The following is a 13,245-nucleotide window of genomic DNA, read 5'->3' as shown; positions in this document are numbered from 1 at the left end:
ATGTGATCATCATTTGCGACCTTCCCAGCCAACATTTGACAAAGTCGATGAGGAAGCTGCCAAGAAGTAACAATTAGCAGCGATTAGCAACCTGCAGAGGTTTGTTTCAGGGGTGCGATTCAGCAGGTTCTGACAGGTTCTGGAGAACCAGTAGCAAGGAATTTCGAGTAGTTTGGAGAACCGGCAAATACCACCTCTGGCTGACCCCAGAGTGGAGGTGGGAATGGAGATTTTGCAATATCCTTCCCGCAGGGGTAGGGAGGGAATGGGGATTTTGCAGTATCCTTCCACACCCACCAAGCCACGCCCACCAAGCCACACCACGCCCACCAAGCCACGCCCACAGAGCAGGTAGTAAAAAACATTGAATTCCACCACTGGTTTGTTTAATAACCACAACTGGAACCAATGTCGTAAGTCAGGCATGGTTATGCGATGTTTCACTTTGCAACTGCGTCATTTAGCGATGGAGTTGTGGTCCCAATTGCAGTCAGTAAGTGAGCACCACCTTTCCACCCATGGAAGGTTGATACCGGAACAAAGGAGCAAACCAAATTAGCAAGTAATGAGCAATATGGGAATAGCTGTGAGAAAACCCACTATATACATTGCATCTGTGAGCAGATATATAACTAGTTGAAATTGGATTACAGTTAGTCCTCCACTTACAACCATTCATTTAACAACCATTCAAAGTTATAATGACGTTAAAAAAATTTACTTACATCCCATCCTCATACTTATGACCATTGCAGCGTTCCCACAGTCAAATGATCAAAATTCCCACAGTCAAATGATCAAAATTTGATCAAAATTTGATCAAAATTTGATCATCAAATGATCAAAATTCAGGTGCTTGGCATTTTTTTTAAAAAAAATTTTTTAATTTGAATTTATATCCCGCCCTTTTCCGAAGACTCAGGGCAGCTTACATTGTGTTAAGCAATAGTCTCATCCATTTGTATATTATATACAAAGTCAACTTGTATTGCCCCCCCAACAATCTGGGTCCTCATTTTACCTACCTTATAAAGGATGGAAGGCTGAGTCAACCTTGGGCCTGGTGGGACTAGAACTTGCAGTAATTGCAAGCAGCTGTGTTAATAACAGACTGCATTAGTCTGTTGAGCCACCAGAGGCCAAAATTGATATGTCTTTAGGATGGTTGTGGTTGCAATGTCCCAAGGATCATGTGATCGCCATTTACAACCTTCCCAGCTGGCTTCTGACAAGCAAAGTCAACGAGGGAAGCCAGAGCGACTTAACAATTGCAGTGATTTGCTTAACAACCACAGCTAAAAAAAGTGAGGAAAAGATGCTTTTAAAAGGCTCCTCTGACGATCCCAGCTGAGTTGCCTGATCGTCAGAGGCTTTTCTTTTCTTCTAAAAGCATTTCTTTTTGCCTTTAAAAGAAAAAAAAAAGACTCTGACGATCAGGCAACTCAGCTGGGATCGTCAGAGGAGCCTTTTAAAAGCAATTTTTTTTCAAACTCTTCGGCCGAAGAGGTTGTAGAAAAAATACTTTTAAAAGGCTCTGAGGATCCCAGCTGAGCCGCACGATCATCAGAGGCTTTTTTTTTTTACTTTTGAAAGCATTTTTTCAGCCAAAGGAAAAAATGCTTTTAAAAGTTAAAAAAAAAAAAAAACCTCTGATGATTGTGTGACTCAGCTGGGCATGTGGAGGGGGGGGGCAGGGATTTTTGCTACCGGTTCTCCGAACCACCCGCCCCCCCATTGCTACCGGATCGGGCGATCTGATCCGAACCGGGAGCATTTCACCCTTGGTGCTGGGTGCAAATAATAATAATTTTTCTACCAAAGCTTGCTTTTCTTTCCTTTGCAACGCCTGTACACATCTGCTTCTGCATGCCAGCAAAAACAAACAAACAAACAGAAACGAAAAAGAGAAGGTAACAAACGGGAGGGGAGGGGAGGGGAGTTTGGCGCTTTCTACAGAAAGGAGTTCCCTTGCTGTAAAAGAGATTGAAAGCCAAGAAGGATCCCTTGCGAGAAAGAGGCCCCTGGAAGAGGACAAAGGCGCGGATTCACAGTAACATCAAAGCCGCTCAAAAGATTAGTGCGGATGGCTAGAATTCCATTGGAAACCAGAAACCTTCCTCGGCAGCCACTGTTGGTGGCATGCAGGGAGCAAACAGCAGATGCTGCACCATAACGAGGCTTTCCAGTCCAAGCTGCCACATACCAGACAAACAGGCTGCGCTGGTCCACAAAAATTATCCACGCCTTTGTTGGCAGGCCGGGCAAACTGCAGGGTAAAACTTTTTTTTAAACAATCTAAGGATTGTACGCGCACTAGATTCTCTGCCCACCAACATCTCCATCCTTCTCCCAACTACCATGGATAGAATCTGACTCATTTATTGTGCCATGTCTTTTTTTCTGTTTGTAAAAGTTGTTGAGGTGGCTTCTGTTGTGACCCAGGCCCAAGTAGGTAATTATGTAAAAACAAACAAACTTTATTCGAACAGCTGAGAATTACTTCGTTCTCAGCGCAGTTCAACTAAATGAAAGCAAATTCCTCCCAACACAAATTCCTCAGTCCTATCACCAACCTTGGTCCAATTAGGCAAACTGCCAAAGGCCTTTCTTGGCAAAAGTTCAGAAGACGCCGATACGAAACAAATGCAACAAGACGAAGCTATCAATGTTGTTTTCCGGCAAAGCCCAAATGCCATTGCTGGTCTTCTAAACCTTATGGGAGGGGGCCAATCATCTCTTGGCCCTACTCCCGAGTTGTCCTTTTTGCTTTAGCTGCTCTTGCCTTCTGGCAGCTCTTCTCATGTGTGCATTAGGTACAGGCTCCTCCTGTTCCTCTGCCTCACTACTGTCAGCCTCTGGAGGCTCTTGAGTCCACACCTCACTCTCCAATGGCCCTGGCCCCACCTCAGCCTCTGACGCAGAGCCCTCATCCGGGCTTTCCCCAGCCTCCAGAACTGCCCCATCTTCTTCCTCAGCCTCATCGCTGTCCGACTCTGTTGCCAGCTCTGCAGGCTGCTGGCTGACCACAATGGTGTCACAGCCAGAGAACAAACTACAAGCAGTCCTCGACTTAACAACCATTCATTTGGTGACCGTTGGAAGTTAACAGTGGCACTGAAAAAAGGGACTTGCAACCACACAACTGTTAATAGTACCTTCATGGTCATATGATCAAAATGTTGGCGCTTGCCAACCGGTATGTGGTACAGGAACAATGGAGCCCAGAATTTATGTTGCTAAGTGAGAGGTTTGTTAAGCGGCTTTTGCCCCATTTTATGACTCTACTTGCCACGGTTGTTAAGCGAATCACTGCAGTTGTTAGTTTAATAACACATTGATTAAGTGAATCCGGCTTCCCCATTGACTTTGCTTGTTGGAAGGTTGCAAAACGGGATCATGAGCCCCCACAGAAAAGGGGAAGGGCCTTTTCTGTGGAGGCTCCCACCCTCTGGAACGAACTTCCCCCAGGACTTCGCCAACTTCCTGACCTTCGAACCTTTCGCCGCGAGCTTAAGACACATTTATTTATTTGCACAGGACTGGACTAGAATTTTAAATTTTGAATTTGGTTTTAATGGGGTTTTATTATTTTTATTGCTATTTTTAAATATTCGGCCTTATTTAATAAGTTTTTTAATTGATGTTTTATTCTGTATTTATATGTATGTTTTTTACCAGGCTGTACACCGCCCTGAGTCCCTTGGGAGATAGGGCGGTATAAAAATGTGAATAAATAAATAAATAATAAATAAATAAATAATAAATAAATCATGTGACCCTGGGACACTGCAACGGTCATAAATAGGAACCGGTTGTCAAGCACTGAATGTAAATCAGGTGACCGTGGGGATGCTACAATGGTCATAGGCGTGAAAAATGGTCCCAAGTCACTTTTTTCACTCCCGTGATCACTTCAAATGGTCACTAAATGAACCGTTGTAAGTCGAGAACTATCTGTATTTATGATCAGTTGCAGCGTCCTGGATTACGTGACCTTTGCGACCTTCACTGCCATCTTCTCACAACCGAAATCTATGTGGGGGAGGGAAGCAAGATTCGGTTAATAACAGCTAGATTCTTAACAACTGCAGTTATTTACTTAGCAACCATGGCAAAAAGAATCATAAAATTGGGCATGACTCACTTAACGACCGCCTTGCTTAACCACAGAAATTTGGGTCCCAATTGTGGTCACAAGTCAAGAACTGCCTGTTCAAACCTAGGGGCAGGAGGGGGAAATGAATGGGTCAGTGACAAGATACTGTATGGATCTCAGGGGCTGTCACAGAGAAGAGGAAGTCAGGCTATTCTGCAAAGCACCTGAGGGTAGAACAAGAAGCAATGGGTGGAAACTAATCAAGGAGAGAAGCAACTTAGAACTAAGGAAAAAATTCCTGACAGTCAGAACAATGAATCAGTGGAACGACTTGCCTCCAGAAGTTGTGAATGCTCCAACACTGGAAATTTTTAAGAAGAGGTTGGATACCCAGGGGTGAAATGCTCCTGGTTCGGACCGGATCACCCGATCTGGTAGCGATGGCAGTGGGTGGTTCAGAGAAGTGGTAGCAAAAATCCCTGCACCCCCCTCCACATGCCCAGCTGAGTCACACAATCATCAGAGGTTGTTTTTTTTTTAACTTTTTAAAGCATTTTTTCCTTTGGCTGAAAAAATGCTTTCAAAAGTAAAAAAAAAATGCTTTTAAAAGGCTCTGACGATCCCAGCTGAGCTGCGCGATCATCAGAGGTTTCTTTTTTACTTTTAAAGGCATTTTTTCTTCGGCCAAAAAAATGCTTTTAAAAGTAAAAAAAAAAGCCTCTGATGATCACGCAGCTGAGCTGGGATCGTCAGAGCCTTTTAAAAGCATTTTTTCACAACCTCTTCGGCCGAAGAGGTTGTAGAAAAAATACTTTTAAAAGTTAAAAAAAAAGTTGGCCACGCCCACCCAGTCACATTACCCACCACCACCAAGCCACGCCCACAGAACCGGTAGTAACAAATTTTATATTTCACCACTATGGATACCCATTTGTCTGAAGTGGTGTAGGGTTTCCTGCCTGGGCAGGGGGGGTTGGACTAGAAGACCTCCAAGGCCCCTTCCAACTCTGTTATTCTATTCTAACCATTTGGAAGCACGTTTATTTAATCTATGTATCGGCCTCCTCAATCATACAAGCAGCTCTTTGCATAGAACCCACCACCATGAATTTTGTTTTCCGACATACCGAAGAAGATGGACAGATTGAAAGAAGGGAGGAACTTCTGTCAGGAAGGTTTTGATATATCGAAGACAGCGATAACCCTTTGTTGTGGTTTTCCTGGCTGAATTCTCAGCCAGCTACATCATGTCAGAATCTGCAGGTCTTATTAAACTACTGGTAGGACTTTGAGAGGTAAAGTGCTTCCCATTGACATAATATTTTTAGAATGACCAGGTTTCCTAATGTAGGAGGAAGAGAACTATGCTACTACTATAATTATCAGGGACATAAAATTCTAGGGACAGGGAGAACCACTGCTGCTGGTAAGTTTTATGGATCCAGATTGACGCTGATGATAATGCTGAATAAAACTCCGCATTGGCGACAGGAAGGGCATCCGGCCAGTAAACAGTCAGCTCCATTCAGTTGCTCAGACTCCATCCCGCAAGGGATTATGGGGTCATTAAAAGAAGACAATGATCAGGGGTGGGTTCTACTTACCTTTTACTACGGGTTCGCATGCGCAGATCACTTTTGATGACATTCAGGTCAGTGGGCGGAGCCTCCCGCCGGTTTTACTACCGGTTCTATAGAACCGGTGTGAACCGGGGGCAACCCACCACTGATGATGATGATAGATTTTTTTTTTTTTTGGCCAAGTGTGATTGGACACACAAGGAATTTGTCTTGGTGCATACGCTCTCAGTGTACACAAAAGAAAAGATGCCTTCATCAAGAATCATAAAGGTACAACACTTAATGATAGTCATAGGGTACAAATAAGCAATCAGGAAACAATATCAATATAAATCGTAAGGATACCAGCAACAAAGTTACAGTCATACAATCATAAATGGGAGGAGATGGGTGATGGGAACAATGAGAAGATTAATAGTAGTGCAGATTTAGTCAATAGTTTGACAGTGTTGAGGAAATTATGTTTAGCAGAATGATGGCGTTCGGGAAGAAACTGTTCTTGTGTCTAGTTGTTCTGGTGTGCAGTGCTCTGTAGCGTCGCTTTGAGGGTAGGAGTTGAAACAGTTGATGTCCAGGATGCGAGGGGTCTGTAGATATTTTCACAGCCCTCTTTTTGACTCGTTGTTGTGTCTCGTCCGATCTCACCACAGCCGGGGCCTTCTTATCTGCTTCCGAACACGGAGGAATGTCCTAGTATGCCTCCCGGCCCCAGCCCTGGCTCCATGCCCAGACAGGCTGAAGAGGAGGAAGTATCTCCAGCCCCCAGCTCTGGCTCCATGCCCAGGCAAACGGAGCAATTAGACCCCTCCCCCTCCTCCACAGCATGTGAGCCTGAGGGAGATCAATTGCCAACAGCTGCAGACTGGAGTGACCCTCGCGTCAGAAGACTTGATAGACGGAGGCAACAGAAGGAAGGGAGGGGCAGGCCTGGATAAGTGCTGAGTCATGGAGCCACACCCCATGGCCTATATAAAGGACCTGCTTTCTGGCATTCTCTGAGTCAGGCAAAGTCTAAACATATCTTGCTGAAGTCACTTTCTGGTCTCCTGCCTGCCCTGAGGACTTTGCTAGGATTTTGGCAGAGCTTCAGAGGCACGCCTGATTCGGATTTCCCTGACCCGGCCGTCAGCGGAGGAGTGGGACACGACACTCGTGCGGTATGCAGGTCCTCAATGGAAGGCAGGTTGGTAGCCATTGTTTTTTCTGCAGTTCTAATGATCCTCTGAAGTCTGAGTCTGTCTTGAGTTGCAGAACCAAACCACGATCATGATAATGCTATCCATTCAGCCGAGTCCGACTCTTGGTGATTCTGTGGGCCAGGTCTGTCCACATCTTCGGGGTTTCGGGGTGAGATACCAGCAGTACGCTGATGACACTCAGCTGTACTTTTCCACCCCGGACCACCCCAATGAAGTTGTTGAAGTGCTGTCCCGGTGTTTGGAAGCCGTACGGGTCTGGATGGGGAGAAACAGGCTCAAGCTTAATCCCTCCAAGACGGAGTGGCTGTGGATGCCGGCACCCCGATTCAGTCAGCTGCAGCCGCGGCTGGCTGTTGGTGGCGAGTTATTGGCCCCAAAGGATAGGGTGCGCAACTTAGGTGTCCTCCTGGACGATCGGCTGTCGTTTGAAGATCATTTGACGGCCGTCTCCAGGGGGGCCTTCCACCAGGTTCGCCTGGTTCGCAGTTGCGCCTTCCTTGATCGGGATGCCTTATGCACGGTCACTCATGCGCTCGTTACCTCTCGCTTGGATTACTGTAATGCTCTCTACATGGGGCTCCCTTGAAGTGCGCTCGGAGGCTTCAGTTAGTCCAGAATGCAGCTGCGCGGGTTATAGAGGGAGCTACACGTAGCTCCCATGTAACACCGATCCTGCGCAGGCTGCACTGGCTGCCTGTGGCTTTCCGAGTGCACTTTAAGGTGTTGGTAATGACCTTTAAAGCGCTCCATGGCTTAGGACCTGGGTACTTACGGGACCGCCTACTGCTACCACATGCCTCCCACCGACCCGTACGCTCCCATAGAGAGGGACTTCTCAGGGTGCCGTCCGCCAAACAATGCCGGCTGGCGGCCCCCAGGGGAAGGGCCTTCTCTGTGGGGGCACCCACACTCTGGAATGAGCTTCCCCCGGGTTTACGTCAAATACCTGACCTCCGGACATTTCGTCGCGAACTAAAAACACATCTTTTTATTCGCGCGGGGCTGGCTTAAATTAGTTTTAAGGGGAAATTTTATTAATTTTAAATGGGGTTTTTAGTATGGAAAATTTTAATTTCAGGCTAATTTAATAAGTTTTTAAAAGGTATTTTAATTTGTATATTGTGTTGTTTTTACTTTTGCCTGTACACCGCCCTGAGTCCTTCGGGAGAAGGGCGGTATAAAAATTAAATAAAATAAAATAAAATAAAAAAATCTTCTGATCTTGCACTGCTTCTTTGACTTTTTTCTCTGTTCTGGCTGGTGTCAGCTTTGATGGTGTCCCAACCATCGTGCTCCTTGGCGACCTGGTTTCCTTTTATCGTTAACTCTTCCCAACATAATCGCTTTCTCCAGTTGGACCCTAAACAGATGTCTAGTTCATTCACACTAGTCCAGAATGAGATATTTCCCCCCCCCCAGTGCAGATACAACTCTCTAACCATTACATTATACTGCCCCTCAGATAAGATGCCAGCCAAAACCAACTATTAAGAAAGCTCTTGAGAGTGTTTACAGATTCCTGCTAATTTTCCTGCTTCTTAATTAACAACAGCCACCCCATTTTAGCAATATAATTGTTCCCCTGCTTAATGTTATAGTGATGGTGGTTTTAATTAATTTAGTTCATTTATTTAAAGCTCTTTAGACCTGCTCTTCATGCAAAGCAAGCTTCCAGAACGACTTAACAGATCGGAAACAAACCAGGCATCATCTGTCTATCCACAAGTATACAAGCCAACTGTCTTTTCTTCTCCTCTGCAAGCAAGATTGGCGCTCGTAATACCACCTTGCACATTTTGAGGTCCTCCCTGGAGACGACTTTGGAGAAGGGATGGTCAACTACGGCAACAGCAACAGTGGACCAACTCCCAGAATTCCTGAGCCAGCATGGCTTCACTGGAACATTTCGTTCCCTTTTCCCATTCCCATTGTAGACCAGGGGACAGAGATGTAAACCAGTGGTGGGTTTCAAAATGTTTTACTACTGGTTCTGTGGGCGTGGATTAGTAGGCGTGGCATGGCTTGGTGGGCGTGGCTTGGTGAGCATGGCAAAGGATACTGTAAAATCTCCATTCCCTCCCCAATCCAGGGGAAGGATACTGCAAAATCCCCGTTTCCTCCCGATCAGCTGGGACTCAGGAGGCAGAGAATAGATGGGGGCGGGGCAAGTCAGAATTTTTACTACCGGTTCTCCGAACTACTCAAAATTTCCGCTAACGGTTCTCCAGAACTGGTCAGAACCTCCTGAAACCCACCTCTGATGTAAACCAAGCTAGCCATCAAGACAGGATGCCTAGCAAGGCCCTGCACTAAAGAATCTTCCACTCAAATCATAAAATCTTATTTTGCTGTTATTACTATGATATGATAATGGATGTGGTGGCTCAGTGGCTAAGATGCTGAGCTTGTCGATCGAAAGGTCGGCAGTTCAGCGGTTCGAATCCCTAGCGCCACGTAACGGGATGAGCTCCTGTTACTTGTCCCGGCTTCTGCCAACCTAGCAGTTTGAAAGCACATAAAAAATGCAAGTAGAAAAAATAGGGACCACCTTTGGTGGGAAGGTAACAGCGTTCCGTGTGCCTTTGGTGTTGAGTCATGCCGGCCACATGACCACGGAGACGTCTTTGGACAGCGCTGACTCTTCGGCTTTGAAACGGAGATGAGCACCACCCCCTAGAGTCAGGAACGACTAGCACATATGTGCGAGGGGAACCTTTCCCTTTACCGAATTATGATACGAAATTGAACTTCCAGCAAAGCCATTTTCTAAGAACGGTCTTGCACGCAAAGACACCCCAAGGAAGTTCCAGACTAACACAGGATGAGCCCTTCGACATAATTTCTCGAAAGGAAAGAGGAAAGAACCAGATGACCCAGCAGAGCGGATGGAACAGCCCTGCTTTTCTTCACTTCCTGTCGTGTCCCACTCCTCTTCTGACGGCCGGGTCGGGCAAGTCTGTATCAAGCGTGACCACAAAGCGTCTGCAGCTTTGCCAAAGTTCTGTCAGAGTTCAGAGTCAGACAGGAGTCCAAGGTGTGACTTCAGCAATCCAGATTAGACTTTGCCTGACTCAAAGAATGCCAGAAAGCAGATCCTTTATATAGGCCATGGGGTGTGGCTCCATGACTCAGCATTTATCCAGGCCTGCCCCTCCCTTCCTTTTGCTGACGTCACCTCTCCATTCTCCGGAAGCGTGGATCTGTCCACCCTCCAGCTGCCGGCAATTCCAGCTCGAGACTGGCTTCATGCTCCTCAGGCTCACATGCTGTGGGGGAGGGGTTTATTTGCTCGGTCTGTCCGGGCATGGTGCCAGGACTGGGGGCTGGAGGCATGCCAGGCCCTTGGTCTCCACTATCAGTCCCTGGCTGAGATAACAGGAGATGAGAAGGGCCCGGCTGCGGAGAGGGGGGCGGGTGAGGCACAACACTTCCTGTCCTGGACAGTATGGCAACTATTGCTGAATAAAGAGCTCTCCAGAAAAACCCCAGCATTTATTTATTCATTCATTCATTCATTTATTCGTTTTGTCAAATATGTACAAGATAATAGGTACAAATCCAGGGGTAAAATACTCCTGGTTTGGATCGGATTGTCCAAACGACAGAGCTTGTTTGACGCAAGAGTTCTTTGGGGGTCCACAGAGCGATTTCAGGAGGTCCATGAATTTTGTTTGGGGGGGAGGAAATTCTTTTAATTTAGTTCTTCTAGTCAATAATCTATGTCGACAACCAAGTGATTTGTGGTCTCTAGACTCCAAACATATTTTGCTATCTTAATTGTTACCTAGTTCGGGTCATGAAACATCTGCAAGAAAACCACCAAGTTCAAAGAGCACCAAGGACCTCACAGTTCAACCCTGAGCTACAAATATTCAAATCTATCCAAAATTATTATACCCTAAAGAAGAGCACAGCTGTCACTTTAACAGATTAAAAAAAGAAGCACATCAAGACTCTGGAGTTCTGTGCATCAATGGGAAGAGCCCGTCCTGAACTTGTCAAAGAAGAGAAAAAAATGAGAAGTGCACTGGAAAGGTGTTTGATCTCTCTGGCTGGCACATGGAAGAGTAGAGTCCAGGGCCAATGGCAGGCATAGTTCCACAGCATCCTGTTGGGCCACTAAGAGCCCAGCACATCTCCACCAGAGGTGATGTTGTAGTCCACTGGCGACCTGCAGAGATGGCACCAGAGTCAGACAGTGAGGAGATTGGGGGAGAACATGGGCCAGTCCTGGAGTCTGGGGAAGGCTTGGACGAGGGCTCTGCGTTGGAGGCAGAGAGGGGGCCATGGCCATCTGGGACTTATGTGCTGCCTCCGGAGCCTCCAATCGGACATCAATGAGGCAGAGGAAACAGGGGGAGCCTGTTCCCAGTGCGCACATGCGCAGAGCTGCCAGAAGACAAGAACAGTTAAAACAAAAGGGACGACTCAGGAGTAGGGCTTGGAGATGATTGGCCCCTCCCATAAGACATAAAGGAGGAGCAAAGGCACATGAGCCTTTGCAGGAAGCAACTTTGTTTGTTCTGGTCGGTTTAAATTCTGAAGCTCCGTTTTGACTCCGTGCGCCGTGTGGCCTTGCAAAGCTAATTGCCAATCAGGTCTTTGGCAGCGTGTCAAGAGAGATAAAGGTGGATGCTTATCAGCCTTATCCCGAAGGACTGTGGCAGGCTTCTGTCGGACTCTTTACCAACTCTTTGTGACTCATTACGGGCTGTGAATGAACAATAATTCACAGCTGTTGAAATAAAAAGAGGGTTTTTGGGACTAATCGTGTGCTTTTTACTATCTCAGCAAGCCTTAGTCCGAACAGATGATTCCTCCATATCCTTAGTGTTGAATGAGGACCTCCCATTCAATAGAATAGAATAGAATAGAATAGAATAGAATAGAATAGAATAGAATAGAATAGAATTGAATTGAATTGAATTGAATTGAATTTTTATTGGCTAAGTGTGGTTGGACAGACAAAGAATTTGTCTTGTGCATATGCTCTCAGTATACATAAAAGATACCTTCATCAAGAATTCTAAGGTACAACACTTAATGATAGTCATAGGGTACAAATAAGCAATCAGGAAACAATCAATATCTATATAAGTCGTAAGGATACAAGCAACAAAGTTACAGACATACAGTCATAAGTGGAAGGAGATGGGTGATGGAAACGATGAGAAGATTAATGGTAGTGCAGATTTAGTTTTTTTTTTAATTTGAATTTATATCCCACCCTTCTCCGAAGACTCAGGGCGGCTTACATTGTGTAAGGCAATAGTCTCATCCATTTGTATATTATATACAAAGTCAACTTGTATTGCCCCCCCAACAATCTGGGTCCTCATTTTACCTACCTTATAAAGGATGGAAGGCTGAGTCAGCCTTGGGCCTGGTGGAACTTGAACCTGCAGTAATTGTAATTGCAGGCAGCTGTGTTAATAACAGACTGCATTAGCCGGTTGAGCCACAAGAGGCTCCTAGTAAGTAGTTTGACGGTGTTGAGGGAATTATTTGTTTAGCAGAGTGATGGCGTTTGGGAAAAAACTGTTCTTGTGTCTAGTTGTTCTGGTGTGCAGTGCTCTATAGCGTCGTTTTGAGAGTAGGAATTGAAACAGTTTATGTCCAGGATGTGAGGGGTCTGTAAATATTCGACACTAAGAGGAAACTTTTTGGTCTCATTAGATGCTCCATTAACTTAGCAACATCCATCCTGATTGACAGGTTTTCCTGAGAAGCTTTTTGAAATGTGGTGCCTTCCAAATGCGTTGGACCACTACGCTTGTCAGCATGCTCTTTCCATCCGACATTCTCCCTGAACCTGGTGTTGGGGGTCTGGAATGGTTTATACTTGTAGAAAACTTGCTGCTGCTATAGGAGAGAAGTTCAACCTGGTTCTTGGAAGATTCTACACAGATAACATAATCTGCATTTTCCATTTTTTCTCACTAGGTGGCTATAGCAGGCCACTGTTTCCGTTCAGAAAGCTGATCGCAGCAGATCGGAGCAGTTAGCCCTTTCCCAAAGAGAGGGGGTGGGGCATATTCAAAATAATTGAGATATAACGTCAAACGTCACCTTCGTTTAGATTTATCAGATATGAACAGGCAAAAGAGAAATGTGCACAGCTGGAAAGGACAAGGTAGCTGTTTAACCCGACATCTGCAATAGAAATTGCCGTGAAAAACTGCAAAAATGAATGTACTTAACTCTACATGTATGTGAAATTACTTTTTCCAGCATCAGAAAGTCTGGCTTTTCAACTGCCATATTTTTTTTTTTAAGCACAAATAATTTCCAGGAACATGTGCTGGTAATCCTATAGAACCGACAACACCATAAATGTTCATCTTTCACCATAAAAACGTGCTGCACGATG

This window comes from Ahaetulla prasina, chromosome 1, assembly GCF_028640845.1.
Source record: "Ahaetulla prasina isolate Xishuangbanna chromosome 1, ASM2864084v1, whole genome shotgun sequence".
In the NCBI taxonomy this organism is placed as follows: Eukaryota; Metazoa; Chordata; class Lepidosauria; order Squamata; family Colubridae; genus Ahaetulla; species Ahaetulla prasina.
This window is presented reverse-complemented; position numbering follows the sequence as displayed.